Raw genomic sequence first — 12,349 nt, forward strand, 5'->3', positions numbered from 1 at the left:
CTGTATTAAGAAAGATCACCTTAAAAGCGATAGAATCAAAGAAAAAGCAATGGTTTAAACTTTGGCTACTGAAAGAAAAACAAAAACTATTATCTCTCTCTCAAAGACAAATGTGTGCAAAGTCACACGTGTGGGTGTGAGCACACACACACATAAAGACACACAGAGGGAAAAAAGAAAACGAAAGTAACAAAGTGCCCAGAATGTTATCATCAGCATACAAATGACACCATTATGCTTTTGCTAAGTTACCAGGCCACAGTTTTATTTTCAAATCTGCTCTAATCAGTTTCCCAGTGATTTTGTATTACCCCTCAACAAATATATTAGGGAGGAAACTGAGGAGAAGAAGCCAGTATCCCGCAAGTGGCTTCGGGATTAACTCTGCATTTGTTCTGAGAGAGAAACTTTAAGAGGAAAAGCAAATGAGAATAGAGAAGAAACTCTAGTACAAAGGAATTAAAACAAAGAAAATATGAAGAGAATAAGAAATACAGGTTTAATCATTTCTGGGCAGAAGGAAAGGACAGATAACAAAATTGCTCTTTTCATTTTTGGACAGAAAAAAAGAAAATTCATGAGGAAATGAATATATTCTACCTTTGTTGTTAACAAAAGATTGTATCCAAAGAACTATTAGAAAAGCATGTATAGAAAAATATAGAAATTACTCAAGTATGGTTGAGTGAAATTTAGTTTTGTTCCAAAAAGGAAAACAGTCAAGATATAACAGTTAAGATATAAAACATTTTCAACACAGCAAAATGTTCTCCGCTGTTGCTTTGCAGTTCATCCTCACCCCTGAAACCAGGCAGCAGCCAACTTACTATCAATAAACATGAGCTTTGCTGGTTTTAGAAATTCCTGTAAACAGAATGATACAGTTGGCAATTCTTGTAAGTCTGATGTCTTTCACTGAGCATGTTTTTGAGTTTTATCCATGTTGTTGCACAGATCAGCAGTTAATTTCTTTTTATTACTGAGTAGTATTTCATTGTATAGACATAAAATATTTTTTATCTATTTTATAATAAAATGTATCCATTACTACATTGAGCTTTTTCCGCTTCTTGGATATCATAAGTAAGGTCAAAATAAACATTTATGCAAAAGTTTTTCTATTGACACATGTTTTTTAATCTTTTGAAGAAATACCTGGATGTCAAACTGCTAGATTAGATAGGAAATGTATGTTTTATTTTATAAATGTATATTTTTCCAAAAAGTTGTGCCATTCCCAACATGAATATTGGATGGTTCTATTTGCTCCACATCAATAGCAATATTAGATATGCCCAATCTTTTTCAATTTAACCATTCTAGTAGGTGTGTAGTAGAATCTAAATGTGATTTTAATTTGTACATCTCTGATGTTATATTGAGCATTTACTCACGTGCGTATTGCTAACTCATATATCTTTTTTCAATGACCTATTTAAATATTTTTCCCATTGTTATGAATTTATTTGTTTCCTTATGGTGATTTTTAAGATTTTATATATATATGTAAATGTATATGTAGAGAAACATACACATAAAAATGTGTATATAAATAAGTAAAATGGGTTGCAAAATAATATAGAAAAATTACACTTTTAGATAAATGTATTAAAAATACTTTCCGTCATTTGTATAGTGACTTTTCACAATTTTTTTCCTCAAAAATTTTAAAAATCTAGAAGCTTCTAAACATTGGACTCTCTAATCCTAACAAAGTTACATATTCTCCTCTGTTGAGGTCATGCCTTTTTCCTTAAAGGAAATATTGTGTCCTTCACACCCTCCTTACATCCCTCCCTTACTTGCCTTTCTTAGTTATTGGTCATAAGTCCAATAACTAAGGTTATGTGCTAAGCTTATAAGGGAGAGAAAGGGCTATACTCAGAATGAATTTGGACTTAACCAATATATAATAACAACAGCTTGGAGTGTACACAATGGGATTGGATTCTGAGGGTGCTAGATCATGAGAGAAACATAAAGCTGGATAAGGGAGATTTTATCAACATTGGGGCATTCAGTTGCAATATAGAATTTAATAACGTGGAAAAATACTGTGAACAGTGCTGACACACTGCTGAAATAACTCCAAGAAGATTGGAGAAAGCAATGGCTCATGCTAAGTAGAGTAACATTCCAGAATTCCCATGGCAGGTAGCTGAAGAAAAGATAAAAATGCTTAGAGAAGTGGGCATGCGATAGTGGATAAACTAGATAAAGACAAGAAACCTACCAACTGACTATGTTCTATGGGATGGTATAATGGGCACCTTATTTACCAAAGCAGTAAGGAAGGCGCTGGTGGAAGAACTTAAGTCCTACATAAACATCACTGAGAAGCTTAGCATAGCTCTTCTCTGCATGCCAAAGATTACAGTGGGAGATGTTCCCACAGAGCTGAATTCAGAGAGAGTATTGGGACAGGGTTTGAAGTAGGAAATGCCAAGTGTCAGAGCACCACTCTGAAACAAGGTGGGGCCAATTATAGCAATGAGGGTCAAATTGCAATAGCAGCTGGGATTACTGACATATAGATCTATAGCAATGTCAGATAGAGCTCAATGTTCACAGACGTGATACAGAGAGCCAAAAAGGATGCTTCCACTTCTGTGTTGTCCTTTAACAACTGGTGGAACAGAGAAAAACACACGTAACAAGCTCTGGTTTGTAACACCAGCTGATTTCCGTGATGTAATTATTCCCACCATTGCTGATTTCAAGGTACCCAGGTGACATCACTGAACACACAGAGTTGGAAATAAATATGCAGTAGTACAGCATTACGTATTATTTTCACTATACAGATGTAACAGATGTTAATAATTTCATGCATGGATAATAGCAAAATCTTCTAAAAATCATCACAAATTGATGAGTTCTAAGTATTTATTTTATTAGCTTGGCGTTAGGGCCACAACGACTCCAAATGTCATGACCCGGGTTATGTTCCAGCCCATGCTGAGGTCTGAGGGGAGTGGGTGGATGGGCGATAGCTGAAAGAACACTTGGGGGCCCTAAGCAGGTGAAATGTAGTTTTATTTACCATCAGCGACTCTCTCACACTGTCTGCCTTTATCTGCGCTGTCTGCTCTGGCTCTGGAACTCCTGCCGCCACCACGCCTGCAGCAGCACGCCCTGGCCTGCAAGGCCAGCTCTGTCAGGATCAGCAGCTTAACTCTTTCCCTCTGGGCACAAGCTCGTTCCTGGTTCCCCTCTGCTCGCCTTCAAGGCGACTGGCTCTCCCTTACGAGGGTCAGTAGTGCTACTCTCTTTCTGGGCACCAGTGCGAGCCATGTCATGCCATGCCACGCCATGCTGAGCCAAGGCAAGCCCAAGAGCGCCTGTACAGCATCAGCAGGGCAGTTATAACTTTTCCAACCAATAGTGGATTTGAGCCAAGTATAAGCTTACACAAACAGGTTATATAACAAGTGGAGTTATATGCCTGCACTCCAAACTCAGTAAGTTACTATGGCCTGGATGTCTGCCTCAGCCTACTTCTTGACCAAAGCACATTTATGCACCTTACAGTTGGTGCAAAAGTTACTTTAGTTTAGATAACATTTTTTAAGAATAATTATGTTTAACAATTGCCTTGAGAACCCTTGAAAATTTAACAGTCAGCTGTATACCACTGACTTTGCTGGACATGCACAACGGGAAAGAAATCAAGGGGGGGATTACTAGTAGGCTAAGGGCAACCACGTACTCAAAACGTATAAACTATTACCCTAATCTAGTTTGGCCCAAGCCGGTTTTCTCACAGAGGACCCAATAATGGGAGAACTCATCCTTAAAAGAAGCCTTCTTCAACACCAAGACTAGGGTAAATGGTAAGTATTTCTCCAGTCCATCCCCAGTGCGGCTTATATTAGTCTTCTCAAGCTACCATAATGAAATAACATAGGCTGGGTGGCTTAAACAACAGAAATTTATTTTTCATCATTCTGGAGGCTCAAAGCCTAAGATCAAGGTGCTAGCCAGGTTAATGTTCAATGAGGTCTCTCTTCCTGGAGCCGACTACTGCCTTCTCGCTGTGTCCTCACATGACATTTTCTCTGTGTATGTGCAGAGAGGGTATCTTTCCCTCTTTTTATATGTATACCAGTCTTATGAGATTAAGGCCTTACCCTTAAGACCTTATTTAACCTTAGGTTCCTCCTAAAGACACTCTCTTAAAATATAGTCACACTGGGGGTTAGGTCTTCAGCATATGCGTTTGGATAGGAGCACAAATCAGTTCACAACAGGATTCATGGCCATTTATTTGAATAACTGGGAAAAAATCCAGGACATACATTTCTAGGATTACAGAATGTAGGTGTAAGTTGACACTGATTCCCAAGAAAGGATCATGACCCTGTTAGAGTAGAAGCTTATGGAGTCCCAGTAATAGAGTATTTGCTTATGTCTGGCTCACAGTAGGCCCAAGGACTCACCCAGTAGACATTCTTTGGTCTTTGAATACATAATGGGACATCTCATACTTAAGAAGTGGTACGAAGCTCACATTGGGTCCTTGGCCAGCTTGGTATGTACTGTGGTGACAAAGACCACGGCTCCTGAAACTGCTCCCCTCCTCTCCACTGGATGTGATAATAAACCCAAAATAATTTTGCATTATAGAGTGAATCACAAAGGTTATTGCCACCCATAAATACCTCAAAGACGCAAGGATGCTGGTATCCATTTATTTCTATTTTATTCACCAGTGCAGCTCTGACAAAACTATATGGATTCTGGATGATGACAATTGATTATTGCAAGCTCAATCAAACAACAATTCCAAGTGTAGCTGCTGATTTAAATGTGGTATACTTGTTAAAGCAAATTACCCTACGCTCAGGTACAGAAAATATGGCCACTAATTGGGCAAAAGAATTATTTTTTATCTCTTTTAACAAATGAGTACCAAAAATATTTGGTATTTATTTAGGGCTGACATGAGTAGACACTTATATTCTTGCCTCAGGTCTGTTAACTCTCCCACTATCTATCATAATGTAGCGAAGAGACCTGGACTGCTTGGACAGCCTACAAAATTTAACTCTTGTTCACTATGCTAATAACATTATACAAATTGAACTAGATGAGAAAGAAGGAGCAAGTACATTGGAGACACTGGTAAGATGCATACACTTCAGTGAGTTGTGAATACAACAAAGATTGAATGGCCACTGCATCACATCAGTGAATTTTTTTTTTTTGGGGGGGGGGGAGTCTCGCTCTGTCGCCCAGGCTGGACTGCAGTGGCGCACTCTTGGCTCACTGCAAGCTCCACCTCTCAGGTTCACGCCATTCTCCTGCCTCAGCCTCCCAAGTAGCTGGGGCTACCAAAGTAGCCCACCAAATTTTTTATATTTTTAGTAGAGACGGAGTTTCACCGTGTTAGCCAGTATGGTCTCGATCTCCTGACCTCGTGATCCACCCACCTCGGCCTCCCAAAGTGCATCAGTTGAATTTTTATGTTTACACGGGTTTGGTGCACACCAGGGCATCTCTTTACAAAAGTAGAGGACACAATGTCTGGTAGGCCTCATTGGATACTGAAGGGCCATTGTTCATACCTGGAAATAGAGTTCTAACATATATATTAGTGTGTCTGGAATTGGTGGGTTCTTGGTCTCACTGACTTCAAGAACGAAGCCGCGCACCCTCGCGGTGAGTGTTACAGTTCTTCAAGGTGGCATGTCCAGAGTTTATTCCTTCTGATACGTTCGGAATTTCTTCCTTCTGGTGGGTTCGTGGTCTCGCTGGCTCAGGAGAGAAGCTGCAGACCTTCCCGGTGAGTGTTACAACTCTTAAGGTGGCGCGTCTGGAGTTGTTGGTTCCTCCCGGTGGGCTCGTGGTCTCACTGGCTTCAGGAGTGAAGCTGCAGACCTTCTCAGTGAGTGTTACAGCTCATAAAGGCAGTGTGGACCCAAAGAGTGAGCAGTAACAAGATTTATTGCAAAGAGTGAAAGAACAAAGCTTCCACAGTGTGGAAGGAGACCGGAGCGGGTTGCCACTGCTGGTTCAGGCAGCCTGCTTTTATTCTCTTATCTGGCCCCACCCACATCCTGCTGATTGGTAGAGCTGAGTGGTCTGTTTTGACAGGGTGCTGATTGGTGCGTTTACAATCCCTGAGCTAGACACAAAGGTTCTCCACGTCCCCACCAGATTAGCTAGATACAGAGTGTCCACACAAAGGTTCTCCAAGGCCCAACCAGAGTAGCTAGATACAGAGTGTTGATTGGTGCATTCACAAACCCTGAGCTAGACACAGGGTGCTGATTAGTGTATTTACAATCCCTGAGCTAGACATAAAGGTTCTCCTCGTCCCTGCCAGATTAGCTAGATACAGTGTGGACAAAAGGTGCATTCACAAACACTGAGCTAGACACAGGGTGCTCATTGGTGTGTTCACAAACCTTGAGCTAGATACAGAGTGCCGATTGGTGTATTTACAATCCCTGAGCTAGACATAAAGGTTCTCCTCCTCCCCACCAGACTCAGGAGCCCAGCTGGCTTCACCCAGTGGATCCCCCAGCTGGGCTGCAGGTGGAGCTGCCTGCCAGTCCCGTGCCCTGCGCCCGCCCTCCTCAGCCCTGGGTGGTAGATGAGACTGGGCACCGTGGAGCAGTGGGTGGGCTGGCACTGCTGGGGGACCCAGCACACCCTCTGTAGCCGCTAGCCTGGGTGCTAAGCCCCTCATTGCCTGGAGCCGGTAGGGCCGGCCGGCTGCTCCGAGTGCGGGGCCTGCCAAGCCCACACCCACCCGGAACTCGTGCTGGCTCGCAAGCATCGCACGCAGCCCGGGTTCCCGCCAGCGCCACTCCCTCCACACCTCCTGGCAAGCTGAGGGAGCCGGCTCCGGCCTTGGCCAGCCCAGAAAGAGGCTCCCACAGTGCAGTGGTGGGCTGAAGGACTCCTCAAGTGCCGCCAAAGTGGGAGCCCAGGCAGAGGAGGTGCCCAGAACGAACGAGGGCTGTGAAGACTGCCAGCACACTGTCACCTCTCATTAGGGGACACAAAAGGCTGCAAGGCTGCCATCATGGCCCAGAGAGTAAATATGGACTCCTCCGCAAATCTGGCTGCAGCAGAAGCATCTCTATCACTGGAGCCATGTAACTTATCGGACACTGTAATACCAGAGATATCAATGATGAGAAAAAATTTTGTGGAATTTATGGCCAAGTACTAACGTGTAAAACATAATTTCCACTGATCCTTTGAGTCCTAGAGCAATACCAGGTCAATTATACCTAAGCATTTATAGAGCTTTTGTGAAATATCTCCTGGCATGCTACTGGACCTTGCAGAAATAGATTACTTGGATGTGAGTCATCAGGCATCCGTATGTTCTGAACTGCCATTAATAAAATGAAACCCACCCAGGCGCAGTGGCTCATGCCTGTAATTCCAGCACTTTGGGAGGCCAAGGCACACGGATCACTTGAGGTCAGGCGTTCAAGGCCAGCCTGGCCAACATGGTGAAACCCCGTCTCTACTAAAAATACAAAAAATAGCCTGGCGTGGTAGTGGGTGCACGTAATCCCAGCTACTCAGGAAGTAAGGCAGGAGAATCACTTGAACCTGGGAGGAACAGGTTGAGTGAGCCAGGATCCCACCATGGCACTCCAGCCTGGGTGACAGAGCGAGACTCCCTCTCAAGAAAAAAAAAAAAAAAAGTAAAGTAAAGAAAAAGAAACCTGTAAGACTCACCAAATATAAGTTCAGGAACTCCCAGCAGCAATTCATTATATGATGAGATTAGTATATCCAGAATCAGCACAGGCAGATTCTCAGTGAAAAGGCAAGCTCAAGACCCCTATGCCAACCAGAGAGCACAGGCAAGCTTCAGAAATGATACTAATGATACTATCCAACTGTTTCACTGGCACCTCTCCCTCGGCTCATGTCTATGGCTGTTTAAGATATTTCCTATTACCTGCTGATAAACGAGGAATAAAGTTTAGTTGGTTCTTAGAAAGGTCTGTTTTGGATGTAGATGAAACTCTAATTGGATGATGGTTACACTACAGCACCACTAACTGAGCTTCATTAAGACAATAAAAGTAACTCACATTTAAAACATATATGAACTCCTGGGCAGTGGGTAACGTGTGTCTCTGTCTCTGCCACTGGAGTGAAAGCTCCATGAAGTCATGAAATCAGAGGCGCTTATCTGTTTTACTTGTTGATGTATTCTCAGTGGTTAGAACTGTGGCTGTAGCATAACATATATTCAAAAAGTCTTATTGAATGAATCAATATACGAATGAACATACACGGAGGAATAGTCACAAATACATTAGTAACAGAAAATGAACAAGGCACAAATAGTTAACCCATAACAATGCATATATAGTCAGTGTATCCAAAGTTGTCTAAACACAATGAAAATCCAAGAAATCTAAAGTGAAACAATTCAACAGCCTATCAGATTAAAAATGTGTCTATAATCACTTGAGCTCAGCAGTTTGAGGTTACAGTGAGTTATGATGACACCTCTACATCCAGCCTGGGTAACAGTACAAGACTGTCTGAAAAAAAAAAAGCCCATTTAAGATCAAAATGATAATCTGGTATGGGTGTGGGAAGTTCTAAATTTCAGAAGCATAAAGTTGTAACGTTTCTGGAGAAAATGGAGACTTCCTTTTATTAACTAATTCATACATGAGGATATGAATTTTGTAAAAGATGCACATTTTCTATGTCTATTTTGGATTTGTGGGGCATCAGATTTATTGAGTATCTCAACCCTTAAAGATACTCTTTTGTTTTATACGGGCCAAGGGGAGAGGGCAAAAGGAGACTAAATGTCATGAGGGAATAATGTCAGCCCACACGGAGGTTGAGCCAAGATGATGGCTTTTAAAATGGGAAGTAATGAATTTACTAGGGAAATATGCAGGGGGTGAAACTGACAGAACTTAATTACTAACTATATAGAAAACACTGAACAAATCTATAGTTTGGGAAAAACATTAAGATACAAATTTTAGACATCTTCAAGTTTTGATACTCTAAAATATTTCAGCATTCAATCCCACCAAATCTGTTAGACCCATACTGAGAGAATTAGCCCAGACATAGAAGGTAAAGGGAAGAGAAGTTTCTGAAGCTACTTGATGGCCCTTGGGTAGAACTGAGGGGTCTGGAGCCCAGGATGGAGGGTGGGGGAACAGTTTTAAAGTTGCCACCTTTTATACAGTGAGGAGGCTAGGCAGTCATTGACCACCTTCTCTCTCCTTTCTACAGCCTCTTCCAGGCTTTGATTTCCTCTCTTCAAGGTCAGTTTTGTGAACTGATTTTTTAGGAGGATGGGGGGATGGAGAATGCTTTTGTGAGGGAAACTGGTGACGACCTGATGTGGCAACTGCTCTCTGTTGACTATAGATGTATTGGGAGATGCTACAGCGGAATCAGGCTTTCTGATATCAATGGCAATAATTTGATTCTAGAGATCAAGTGGTTGCAGTTGCCACAATAAGCCAGAGGGAATGATTCGTAATCAGAGTTTTCATCCACAGAAATCTGTGACAATGATTAGCTGATTTTAAGTTTTGGTAAATAAAAAAGAAAAGAAAAGAAAAGAAAAACAAACAAACAAAAAAGGATATTTCACTAAGGAGCTGCTTGATATGCTAAGGAAAATTACGTGTATGTTGCCCAGAAACTTAGCCCATATTTTCAGAGAGGAGATTCATTGTGTCTTACCCAGTCCCCAGACTTCAATATAGTTAGTAGGCAAAGCTCTTCGCAGACCAGGAACCACTTAGCTGGGGAGGAGGTAGGTTTGGTCTCTTGGTGAAGGACATTGTAACATGGCCACAGGTGTAATTATGATATTTATTCCCCAACACATATACCGGAGGAAACTTCAGCCATTTTCTTGAATGGCTATACACTGGGAAAAAGCTGAGAACCTGTGATGGTTTCCGGCTTGTATTTACAAACAGAAATAACAAGTATTTCTTTGCTGCCTTGCCCAGGTTTATGTCAGCTCTCCTGATCTCTGTTATAAGATGGCCCAGAGGGAACTAAATCATCTTGATATAGCTCCCAACATGTTATACCTCAGAACTGGTTGCACACAATAGATTGATTACATTGATGCTATCATGCCAACTGTTCCTGGTGAAAAGTAGGCAGTAAACCTACTGCATATTTTTATAAGATATATGTTCACCACCGTTAACTTGATCCAACTTGACCACTTTGACCCAATGAACCCTATATTTAGAAGTGCACAGAAGCATTTTATCACAAACATAATTGTGGCATTTTGGAGGTGAGGCCTGAACAGTTCCAAAGAAGCACAGTAAACTGCATGAGCAGTTGGCTCAGACTCCGATGGCACATGTTCGCATTCCTTTGCTATCTCCACCTCAACCATACCTATGGCCTGGGTTGGGGATGGAAAAGAGGATTCTGTACGATCTTACACTGAAGTCGTTGAAAAAAATAGGTTTATCAGTGGATATGTAAAATACGGCCACACTACAGTCCCATTCAGGAGAAGACTGTGAAAGACAGAAGTGAAGGTAAGTCTTCCCACGGAACAGAAGTTTGGATGATATGTCTGGTTGTGCACCTGACAGGAAGGATAAGCACTCAGAGAAATAAATCTAAATTGTCTCATCAGAAACTAATAGGTGAGATGGCTTGTCAGAAACTCAAAAAGAACAAAATAGAAAAATGAATGAGAAGCTAAGAGGTACATATAGAGATCATGCAGAATGGACACAGCGTGTGTAAATATTCATTCCCATGTAAATACTCACAAGTGACATCCAGTGTTGAGGAGGAGACTCCATAATCAGGTGAACACAACATGTGCTGTGGGAAACAGCCACTTTCCCCAGATACTCTGGTGTTAAATCAATGGATTGATATTGAGTGGCCATGTGGCAGAAACAGAACCATTAGCGTGTGTGTGTGTGTGTGTGTGTTAAGTAAAATATATATAAAATAAGGAATGTGATTATGGAGGCTGGTAGTCAAAATTCTGCAAGTGGGCATGGACAGACTGGGTGCCTAGGAAGGCTCCATTCAAGTGCGAAGTCCACTGTCTGTAGAATCAGGAGGAGCTAATGCTGCAGATAAAGTCTGAAGGCCATTGCTAGAGAATTCTCTCTCACTCAGGGAAGACAAGTCTTTTTGTTCTATTCAAGGCTCCAACTGACTCAATAAGGCCCAGTCACATTACAGAGGAGGCAAATCTGCCCTACTTGAAGGTCACCTATTTAAATATGAATCCCGTCCAGAAACACCCCTACAAAAAGAAGCAGAATGATATTGTGAATAATGCCGCAATAAACATATGTGTGCATGTGTCTTTATAGCAGCATAATTTATAGTCCTTTGGGTATATACCCAATAATGGGATGGCTGGGTCAAATGGAATTTCTAGTTCTAGATCCCTGAGGAATCGCCACACTGACTTCCACAAGGGTTGAACTAGTTTACAGTCCCACCAACAGTGTAAAAGTGTTCCTATTTCTCCACATCCTCTCCAGCACCTGTTGTTTCATGACTTTTTAATGATTGCCATTCTAACTGGTGTGAGATGGTATCTCATTGTGGTTTTGATTTGCATTTCTCTGATGGCCAGTGATGGTGAGCATTTTTTCATGTGTTTTTTGGCTGCATAAATGTCTTCTTTTGAGAAGTGTCTGTTCATGTCCTTTGCCCACTTTTTGATAGGGTTGTTTGTTTTTTTCTTGTAAATTTGTTGGAGTTCATTGTAGATTCTGGATATTAGCCCTTTGTCAGATGAGTAGGTTGCGAAAATTTTCTCCCATTTTGTAGGTTGCCTGTTCACTCTGATGGTAGTTTCTTTTGCTGTGCAGAAGCTCTTTAGTTTAATTAGATCCCATTTGTCAATTTTGGCTTTTGTTGCCATTGCTTTTGGCATTTTAGACATGAAGTCCTTGATGTCCAACAATGATAGACTGGATTAAGAAAATGTGGCACATATACACTATGGAATACTATGCAGCCATAAAAAATGATGAGTTCATGTCCTTTGTAGGGACATGGATGAAATTGGAAATCATCATTCTCAGTAAACTATCGCAAGAACAAAAAACCGAACACCGCATATTCTCACTCATAGGTGGTAATTGAACAATGAGAACACATGGACACAGGAAGGGGAACATCACACTTTGGGGACTGTTGTGGGGTGGAGGGACGGGGGAGGGATAGCATTGGGAGATATACCTAATGCTAGATGACAAGTTGGTGGATGCAGCGCACCAGCATGGCACATGTATACATATGTAACTAACCTGCACATTGCGCACATGTACCATAAAACCTAAAGTATAACAATAATAAATAAATAAATAAATAAAAGAAG

Source organism: Pongo pygmaeus, chromosome 10, assembly GCF_028885625.2.
Source record: "Pongo pygmaeus isolate AG05252 chromosome 10, NHGRI_mPonPyg2-v2.0_pri, whole genome shotgun sequence".
In the NCBI taxonomy this organism is placed as follows: Eukaryota; Metazoa; Chordata; class Mammalia; order Primates; family Hominidae; genus Pongo; species Pongo pygmaeus.